This window comes from Leptidea sinapis, chromosome 44 (genome assembly GCF_905404315.1).
Source record: "Leptidea sinapis chromosome 44, ilLepSina1.1, whole genome shotgun sequence".
In the NCBI taxonomy this organism is placed as follows: domain Eukaryota; kingdom Metazoa; phylum Arthropoda; class Insecta; order Lepidoptera; family Pieridae; genus Leptidea; species Leptidea sinapis.
In genome coordinates, this window is record NC_066308.1 from 2,967,369 (window position 1) to 2,978,405 (window position 11,037).

At 35.7% G+C, this 11,037-nt stretch overlaps 1 long non-coding RNA gene across 1 annotated transcript; it reads left to right on the top strand.

Moving 5' to 3' along the window:
* The first annotated feature begins 748 nt into the window (after nucleotides 1-748).
* LOC126977190 (uncharacterized) lies at nucleotides 749-10,248 on the top strand. The gene is made up of 6 exons (XR_007732164.1): nucleotides 749-861; nucleotides 1,806-1,947; nucleotides 2,439-2,549; nucleotides 4,030-4,127; nucleotides 4,605-4,664; nucleotides 9,565-10,248. It is a non-coding gene; the product is annotated as an uncharacterized LOC126977190 (long non-coding RNA).
* The last annotated feature ends 789 nt before the right edge of the window (nucleotides 10,249-11,037 follow it).

Here is an 11,037-nt window from a genome sequence, read left to right on the forward strand (position 1 = left end):
AGGAGATCATAAACATCAGGGTAGCGGTGATAGTAATGTATTTCATAGAGGATTAAATAATGTGCCATCCTAGCAACATGTACCGGGACATCTTAAGCAGTTCAAAGGATGAACCTTGCTAAAGAAAAGTTATTTCTTTCTAAAGACTCGAAGGTTTTCTCGGGAAGACCAGCGCTGATCATACCCATAGGTGATATGATCAGCGCTGGTCTTCCCGAGAAAAACTCTATGCTGAGGTGAAATCCAATTCTGCAATTGAATATAAATTAATAATAAGTCTACTTATATAGGTTTAAGTTGCAGAATAAATGATTGTTCTTTCTTTCTTTCTAGTAAAATCACTATTGAAATTTTGTCACAATTTGACACCACAAATTAGGATATCATCCCCACCATGTGTATGTGTGGCGGCCCTCCACAGTGCAGTTTTTAAGGAGCTTTCTTCCACATACTAGAAAGCTGTGAAATGAGCTTCCTTGTGCAGTGTTTCCGGAACGATACGACATGGGTACCAAAAAAATGCGCGTTCTTCTATGGAAAGGCTGGCAAAGGCCTTTAAAGACCGGCAACGCTCCTGTGATTTCTCTGGTGTTGCAAGAGAATGTAGGCGGCGGTGATCACTTAACACCAGATGACTCGTACGCTCGTTTGTCCTCCTTTTCCATAAAAAAAAGATCGTGTATATAAAATAAAAATATTACTTTTTACTGAAGAACTCTAGAGAAGTGAACACTAAAAAGCGATTATATTTGAACAAAAATGAAACAAACATATAAAATATGGAAACAAAGAATATAGAGATATTATTGAATAAAATTATCATAATAAAGTTGTTCTATTGCCTAACAATTATTAATCTTGGTAAGGCAACGTTTTGTTTATTTTCATTACATTAGGTGAGAATGGATTTAATCAATCATTTTATGCTGATAAATTAATCTCTCACAATTGCCGTTGTTCAAGCAAAGCAGTTATTTATCAATATATTGTAAGATGTATAGACAATAGGTACCTAAATATAGGCTTTAATGTAAACAAGCTTTGTTTGCCATTACTAATGGTCATTTATATTTCCTTCAAAAGACCAGGGAAAAAATTATTCGGCATATTTTTACCTTGACTAATGAGGTCAAGCCTCAATCCAATACTAGCTGTATAAGGAGATTGATACAATTGAGATAGTCAACTCTCTAACTTAAACTTAAATTAATATATATTAACTAATAAATGGAGAGATGGCTTTTTATTCGGTTAACCTGCTCAACCAATTGGAATAAATATGGTTGAGGGAGGCGATGGCTGGCTCATGCGTCATGCTCGTGATCGGGTGCTACTTGTGGTGGCAGGATGATCCTATTGCCGAAGGCTCGGCTTCAGATTCTTAAAAGTTATTATATATGTATATATATATTATATATAATCCCTTATAAAATCCTCACAGAATACCTTTATTTATTAACTGTGTGTGTGGATGATACAGCTACTGTACTCAATAACTTTTGTATTGTATTAATTAACATTTACTTTTTGGACTTACTCGTGTAAGGCATTGACCATTTGACGTTCGAGTATGTTTGTCGAAATCATTTGTAAAACGATGAATATGTTAATCTTGATTTAAAAGTGTGGCAATGAGTTTCTTGCTATTTCTTCTCATTAGCTCAACCCTTTGCGTAGTAGCGTGGTAGCGGTAGATTCAATAAGGAAGAATATTTTTTTTGACATTCATAAGTGTCATTTGCGTGACCTACATGAATAAAGTGTTTTTATGTCAATGTCCGAACGAGAAGTTATCATCGTTTCAGTCCTTCTGTCATGTCCGCGTGTTGTATGCTTGGAGGGAAACAAAAGTGCTCTAAGGCAGTCTCACGTTGATGACGACTTAGACTCGAGCCACTTTGGAATAATAACTACCGCTTTGGATCCGGCCGCCGCCGCAGCACAAAAGTAAGACTACTTTTACCAAACGATCCCTATAGAGCTAGAGGTCCCGGGTTCGAATCCTGTTTGGGGTAAACATTTATATGATGAAGATGTTTCCGAATCATGGGACCAGTAGGAGGCTCCTTTGCACAGGATGCCAGCTAGATTATGGGTACCATAACGGCACCTATTTCTGCCGCGAAGCAGTAATGTGTAAATATTACTATGTTTCGGTCGGAAAGGCGGCGTAGCTCACTAGCTAGTAATGTCACTACATTCCTGGGCAAATGAGACTTAACAACTTATGTCTCAAGGTGACGAGCGCAATAATTGTAGTGCCGCTCAGAATTTTTGGGTTTTTCAAGAATCCTGCATTATACTGGGTAGGGCGTATCAATTACCACCCGCTGAACGACCTGCTCGTCTCGTCCCTCATTTTCATAAAAAAATGTTGCTTGGCGCCAGAAGGACGTGTAATGATTAACAATTTATTTATAAATTTATTTCTCACTCAGGTTTACATTTATACAGACCACACTGCCGAGCTTACAAAAGACCACACCAATGAGGATATCTTTCAAAGAAGACTGTGAATATCTTGTATATTATTGCTTAAGAGCGTACACGTAAGTAACTTAAAAAGTAGATATGATATTAATAATAACGTTATGTAGGAGATACAAAAAAAAGCGGCCAAGTGCAAGTCGGCTTGCCCATGAAGGGTTCCGTAGCAGTAAAATTGCGGTTTACGATTTTTCACGTACTAAAAAGACTACTTACTAGATCTCGTTCGAACCAATTTTCGGTAGAAGTTTGCATGGTACATCATACATTTTTTGTAGTTGTATTATTCTCTTATTTTAGAAGTTACAGGGTGGGGGACATTATACCACTTTGGAAGTGTCTCTCGGGCAAACTATTAAGTTTAGAAAAAAATGATATTAGAAATTTTTTTCATCAAACCCATGTGGTATCTATGAATAGGTCTTCAAAAATGATATTAGAAGTGTGAAAATCTTAATGCGGTTCACAGAATACACTGACCACCTTCAGCAGTATAGTTCTTATACTTACGGAAAAAAGTGGCTGTGACACACGGACGGACTGACTGACAGACAAACAGATATGAAAAAACTATAAGGGATCCGTTTTAAAGGATTTTGCCATTTGGCTACGGAACCCTAAAAATAAGGCCAAAACCAATGACGTTCTTTTATTCGTTTATAAGGACATATCATTCGCTGTCTGATAGCGGAACGGTAAACGTGTGCTTAAAGACAATGTAAGCACACTTTTCTCCTCACTCGAGTGTCAACTGTCACTCCGAATCAAATTCGAACTGAATAAATGTTTTACATTGCTGCTTATTGACCAAGAATATTTTAAACAACTGGAGTAAATGCTTCAATGTAAGTCAATATATAACATTTCTAGTACAGGAAAAGTTTATTATGGTGTAATTTGTGAATGTTTCATATTTCGGCTTTGTTTTATAAGACGTGATTTGTCTATATTAACGTCATTGGTCAAAAGGTTTAATTTTTAAATCTACATTTAACCTTAAAATTTGAATTCGTGGTTCCACCGGATTTTTAAGCTACTTCAAAAACGGAGAAGGTTCTCAATTCATCGGTATTTATTTATGTTTGTTACCTCAGACTTTTTGACTGGGTGGACCGTTTGGTATTTTTTTTATTTGAAAGCTGATGCTTCCCGTGTGATCCCATTGCAATTTGGTCCAGATCTGATAATGGCATCCATGAGAAAACCATAAGAGCGAAGCCGCGGCGGGAGGACACAGATTTCAAAAATAACAATAAACGTAACTAGACTTAGATTAATAATTAATTTTATTGTATAAATATACGCAATTATTTTTATACTTTTTGGTGCATATTATTATAATTATCTATTGTTTTAGAATAGCGTCATTGAAGACGGTTGTTTTTTGTTGATTTTTTTTAAAGGAGATGGACGAATTGTGTCCCAAAGTGTACAAAAATGAGTATGATAAATAACATTTTATTTTAAAGTTAAGAATTTTAGAAATTTATTTATTCATATATTTTTAGTAACTCTTACTAAAAAGGATTTTTCTGATTTCAGTACTGGAAAAGTTTGTGGAAGAACCATTTACTATAAGTACCATACGTTTTCTAACTACTGCATGTTGGACTATGTGAATTGTATGGAGAGATACGAAGGTGAGTTTAAGCTGAGTGTACAAACGAGACTAATTCAAAGATTGTAAATATATATAAGGATTATTTTTGCGCTGTATTAGTATTGTGCTGTTCTATAACTACCTACTAAGCTAGAGGTCCCGGGTTCGAATCGCGGTAGGTGCAAGCATTTATATGATGAATATGGATGTTTGTTTCCGAGTCATGGATGTTTATATGTATTTATGTATGTTTATGTGTATGATTATATGTATGTTTAAGTAGGTATATTGTATTAAATATATCGTTGTCTTGCAACCCATAACACAGGCTATATTATGTGCCTAATTTGGGGCAAGATAATTTGAGTAAAAGTGTGTCAATATTATTATTATTAGAACTATAACATTAGTACTTGTATTATAATAACTAACAAGACAAGGTTAATTTTGTAATTAATGATTCTTAGTAGTCACAAAAAGTTGTTTTTATTTATATTATTGACTAATTTGATTCCAGTTTGGCAAGTTGCATACATGGGAAATTGTACTACAGTTGAATCGCTCACTGAATACTTGTGTAAGTAGCCAACAAAGCCTTATTAAGGCCTTAAATCTGCCCTTAGTTGGTTTTAAAGTGAAACTTTTATTACATCGTCTCAAACTTTTTCGTCTGTGTGTTGCATGTAGCGTGACGATCGGGCGGCGCATAAAGTTCGTAATATTGTATTTTTTATCATGCCATATTTAGTTCCTGTCATGATCTGTAATTTTGTGACTATTACTTGTACAAAATAATTTCGATGTTTCACATCTGCCAGCCGTCCTGTGACGGCTCACAATTTTTTTTTTATTTACAATATATCTATCAATGCAAATTAAATAGTATCGTTGTAACGTACTGAAGGGATCGTATCGCAGGATGATCCTGTTAACGAAAGCTCTGCTTCAGATTCTTAAAAGTTATTATATTTTTTGAGTGTAAACTCAAAAATCGATTCTTAAGGAGTAATCCTTAAGAATCGATTTTCACATAAGGCGCCCGGTATGACAAAAATATGGAGAGTAAAACCTACACATCAAATGGGATAGTAACGTTTTTGGTGCACATCATTTCTTACGCATGTTGTATAATATACCTAATAGGGTGTGCCAAAATGTAACTTCCTTGATGGACCTTTTAAAATTGAAATTTTGAGTTCCGCTTTTAGCAGGAGTTGTGTATGTGCTGACACACACACTTTTATTTTTATAATCGCTTATAAAATGCTCGCAGAATACCTTTATTTATTTGAGGTTTGTGGGGATGAGGCAGCTACTGTACTTAGTAACTTTTGTTTTGTATTCATTAACATTTACTTTTTTTTACCTACTCGTGGAAGGCATTGACTATTTGACGTTTGAGTATGTTTGTTGCATCACTTTACATATATTGTAATTGAAATGATTTATAAAGCGATGAAAATGTAAATCTTGATCTAAAAGAGTGGCAATGAGTTTCCTGTTACTTCTTCTCATTAGGAATGATTAGGAAGGATTCAATAAGGAAAAAAATATTACGACATTCATAAGTGTCATTTCCATGACCTACATGCATAAAGTGATTTCGATTTGATTTGACAAAATTGTTTTAAAAATGCAACAAAGAAATTATTTGCGCTCTTTTTTTTTCGCTAAATGAGAAAATCCGACCTTTTTGTCCAAGAAGTGTGATTGTGCCATATTTAAAGGAGGGTTAGCGCGACCACTAGTTAGCTGTAGATTGACCATAAACTTACGGGTTGCGTATACCAAATCCGTCATCGGCCGCACTCGGACGATCGAATCTAACACTTGTAAAATAGTGAGAGCGCGTACACCAACAGGACGAAATGGCCGATCTTCATCAAGTCCGAACATGTTGGGATTTCTCGCCATCAATATAATTTATTATAACTATGTGAAAATTAATAGTATTTATTAAAACACATTCAATATTCGAAGAACTAAATGGAACAACTTTGTAGTGTGTGGATTACTTTAATTTTAATTTTAAATCGAATTCATTTAATTTTAATTCTGCACAAAAGATGGTGATTCACACAGTTGTTTTTCCTGTAAATAAATAATTCATTAACCAACACACGCCGATGTCGACGACGTTGACGTTGATGAAATAAATTGCGGTGTGAAATTATACTAAAAGGTATATTTCCTCGAATCGCTCTATATTAAAACCACAGTCAACTACCGGCAACGTCCAATGTGGTACACTGTTGCAATGTAATCACATTCACGTCCGAGCTACTCGTCCAGGTTTGGCATCCATCCAATGACATCTGGCAGAGGAAAAGGGATTATCCAAACTAAATACCTTTAGAGCGCTTTCGCACTACGTCCGATCCGAATCCGATCCTTATCCGTGAAAACACGGCCCGAAGTAGTCGTAGAACTATTTATCCGGTTGGCGGAAGCCGGATCTAGTGCGTAAACTATAATAGAAATAGTTCTACGACTACTTCGGGCCGTGTTTTCACAAATACGGATCGGATTCGGATCGGACGTAGTGGGAAAGCGCGCTAACTGACTGACATATTCTTCCCTGCCTGCTACTTAAGTAAGCCCATTCATACAAGCTTTCATACATATACATACAAGCATATATTTACGGAACTTTGTCTTGGCCTTACTTACCACCAAATGACTCGAACGCTAAGAGCGTTGGCGGTGAAAAGACTTGGTCCGTCGCTGCGTTGAATGCCGCTAACTACGTGAAAATTGGTTCATGCATTCAATAACCGTGTGAAAATACAAAAAAATCTGTTTTATTAAAATTTCACCAGACTTTTGAAATCGAAGATCGATCAAAATCGTCATAAGTACAATTTGAAGTGTTTAGGTATGGAATTGAGGGGAAGTTGCAGGGATGGCCTTTAGAGTCAACCATTTTTCTAATTTTTAACTTTTTGGATGTAGCATATTCACTATCAATTAACGGATCATGTATCACTGTCGAAATAACGTTTTGTGTGTGTGTGTGTGAGTGGAGTATTCTTGTCCATAATTTTATCGCATACAAAAAGCCTCAATTCCCACCATGTACCAATGTGTTTTCAATTTTTGATTTCAAATGTAGACTAAGTTGCTTTGGGCCTGCGTGGTCAGCTTCATAAAACTCACACACAGGCTCAAAAGTTGTTTGAAACTAGGGCTCTTTTCACTCCAATTAGGCTCACACTAGACATCGAGTTGTGGTAAAAAGTCCGTTCAAACCCGTACCCTCTTTGTCCTTGTAATCCCCTAAAAACCCGCAACCCGTTGTTGTTTGGGCAAACACGTGTTTAAATCCTTCGACAAACAGACTGTCAAATTATTGAAATCGAATTTAAACAGAAAACTTGCTTAAACTGGACACCGGTTCATCATGGCTCATTTTATTATATTACCTAGCTGATGCCCACGACTTTGTCCGCGTAGATAAAGGGTTTTTAAAAATATTAAGCAAGTTTGGAATTGAAGATTATCTCATGTCCTATTCCAGTTCTGGTTCCCGTTTTCGCTCCCGTTCCCAACATATTATATGAATCGTATTTCGAGGAAGATTGCTATGGCAAACTAAACGTACTATTGGTATAGCTCATCGACGTGAATTTCAGTTTTTTACAAATCCCACGGTAACCATTGAACTTTCGGGATAAAATGTTGCATATGTCCATTCTTAAGCTCTAGTCTATCGCTGTACCAAATTTCATCAAAATCTTTTCTGTAGCTCCGGCGTAAAATCGTAACAAACAAACTTACATTCACATTTATAATATTATTAGGTATTAGTATATTATATTTTAACTATAACTATGCTTATAATCCTCCCGCAAGTGAAAGCAATTTGCCAAACTTTAATACAAACGGATAAACAGCATGGCAGCGTACTAAATATTATTATATTGACATATTATTAGAGAACAGACGCGTTGTATCACGCCATATGTTGGACGTGTACTTGGCGCGAGACACTTAGGCTCGGTTTCCACCAAAGCGGAGAGGAGAGGAGACGAGAGGAGATTAGCCGCGAAGCGGTCAGGTTATTTCCACCAAAGCGGAGAGGAGATGTGTAGCGGAGCGCAGATGTGAGCTCTGCAGATCGGAAATGTGAGCTGCGAGAGCTCGAAATCAGCCAACTGATATGTAGATAAGAAAGAAAGGAAGACGTCATGTCGTTAAACTTAACTGAAAATAATATAAAAAAATAAAATAAAAACCGATATCAATAACAATAAACACTTTATTACCGATTACATTATATAAATGTAATTCTATAAGAATTGTTTTGGAGCCTCGTCATTTTTTTGAGTTAATACTTCGCTAAACTACTGAAGTTGGTTAATAAAGAAAACTACGTTTTAAAAAACCGACTTCAAAAACTGAAAATTATCAAATAACTAAAAAATTTATTTAATACACCTCTGATGCAAATCTTTACCTTTAATATTAATAAAATACTATTATTTATATGTGATAACTATTTATAGGTCTTAAGTCAGTGCCAAGCCCTAAACAAAATAGAACTTAATATTATAAACAGCTTACTTACTGTAATTATTAAGGTTGTCTGGCCACGTGTGTCTGTCCGCTTGGTTCTAGACGAAGCTATCCCGCTCAAAGTCACGCGGGGCGAGTGAAGGTACCTTTATTACATTTGGCTTGGCACCGATTTCAAAGCTATAAATTAACAGCACATACAAATAATAGTATTGTATTAATATTAAAGGTAAAGGTTTGCATAAGAGGTGTTTTAAATTAAATTTTTAGTTATTTGACACTTTTAGTTTTTGAAGTCGGTTTTATAAACGTAGTTTTTATTTATTTTTTACGTTTTAGTGTCAGTTAATAATAATATACAATCAACCTACACACAACACAACCTACAAAGCCATAAACAGAAAACAATTATGGCATCCAGGTAGACAGAAATTTTCAAATAAATGTTCATAAAGTGAAAACTACTGGGCCAAACTATGTAAAATTTTTATGGGACCAAATGGCATTTATTTCCCATCCAACAAAAGAATAATTACGTAAATCGGATCATAAATCTCAGATTAATTGGTGTACATACATAAAAAAAAATACCGATCGAATTGATAACCTCCTCCTTTATGAAGTCGCTTAAAAATACGGAAGGAACGAAGTGCGAGACGCGGGCAGAAGGTGCGAAGAAAAGGGCGCGCGGCTACAGACATCTCACATCTCCGCTCTACTGCGCCGCTTGCTAGCTCGCGGCACAAAATCAAATGAGACTTCTTCTCTCCTCTCCGCTTGATCCATTTCCACTGAAGCTAAGCGGAGAGGAGTTATGGATATAAAGAAATCTGATTGGTTATGAAAACGCATCTCCTCTCCTCTCCGCTTTGGTGAAAACCGGTCCTAACGTGTCTCCAAATGATGACCAAACACATATTTTTTGTGTATTTGATATAATATATTTTCTTGTTTCATTACAGTGTATCCGTACGATGACGATTTCTTTTTGGATCAATATTATGTAATAGAAGACCACTGAACAGCCGGCAGTTAATAGAATGCAGCCTGGAGGGACATCACTACCACTTGAATATTAACATCTCTAATTGTATATAAAATAGTGTCTTATCTTTTACAGTTTATAAAGCTTCATAGACCAGGGTCGATCATTTTTTAAACCAAAAAAATAATAGTAGGATGAAACCAATGAAAAGGTCGAGAATATAACAAAAATGAAAGGATAAATAAATTACGGATGATCTTAGGTCGGGAAGTGGAAAAAGGGGGCTGTTTTAGGGTAAAAAACGTTATTTTTCGATTTTTCGAAATGGCAAAGTTGTAGGTAATAAAAAGATAACTAACTTTTAAGAAAAAAGAAACTTAAAGAAAAATAACTTTTGTTTTCACACTATTTTCACATAACTTGGTTTTTTTAATTTTTCACATAAACTTTGAGGTTAATCGAGATTAACACCCCCCCCCCTTTTTCACTTCCCGACCTCAGATCACCCGTAATTTATTTTTCCTTTCATTTTTGTTACATTCTCTTCCTTTTCCAATAAGTTTCATCCTACTATTATTATTTTATCACTTTTTATCATTTTCAAAGGCCTTGGCACTGGTCTATCATTGCCTTGTCTGAATTTATATATTTATATGATATATTTTTAATTTTGTTTTACTGTTATCCATGTTATAACATGTTATTGTTAAACTGTTTATCGATCATATAATCTATTGATATATCGAAAGTTTCTGGACTGACCGTTTGTAATACAATTATTTAAAAAAACAGAAACACAGTATTACTTACACATTACTGCTTCACGGCAGAAAAAGACGCCGTTGTGGTACCCATAATGTAGCCGGCATTCTGTGCAAAGGAGCTTCTTACTGATAAATACACTTCCCTATTCTTTTTTATGCCCCGGGGAAGCACAGGGCATATTATTTATAAACAATGTAGATGGTTCTGTTTAATGATGCGGAATTTTATAAAACACACTATTAATATTTTTCCGTGTTTGTATAAAACATGATTGGGTCGTCAATATATTAGCCTACGAGGAGCCTTTGTGTTTTAATTAACAGTAGGGATCCGGAAGAGTATGGGTACTGAACAAATACCCTCTATATAAATAGTGTGTAAACACCAGTGGGAGGCTCCTTTGCACAGGATGCCGGCTAGATTATGTGTACCACAACGGCGCCTATTTCTGCCGTGAAGCAGTAATGTGTAAGCATTACTGTGTTTCGGTCTGAAGGGCGCCGTAGCTAGTGAAATTACTGGGCACATGAGACTTAACATCTTATGTCTCAAGGTGACAAGCGCAGTTGTAGTGCCGCTCAGAATTTTTGGGGTCCTGCTCGTCTCGTCCCTTTCATAAAAAAAATAGTAATCTCCAAGAAGAATACTACTGGACCAGCGAGCGATAGTAGTCGCCTCCGTGTAT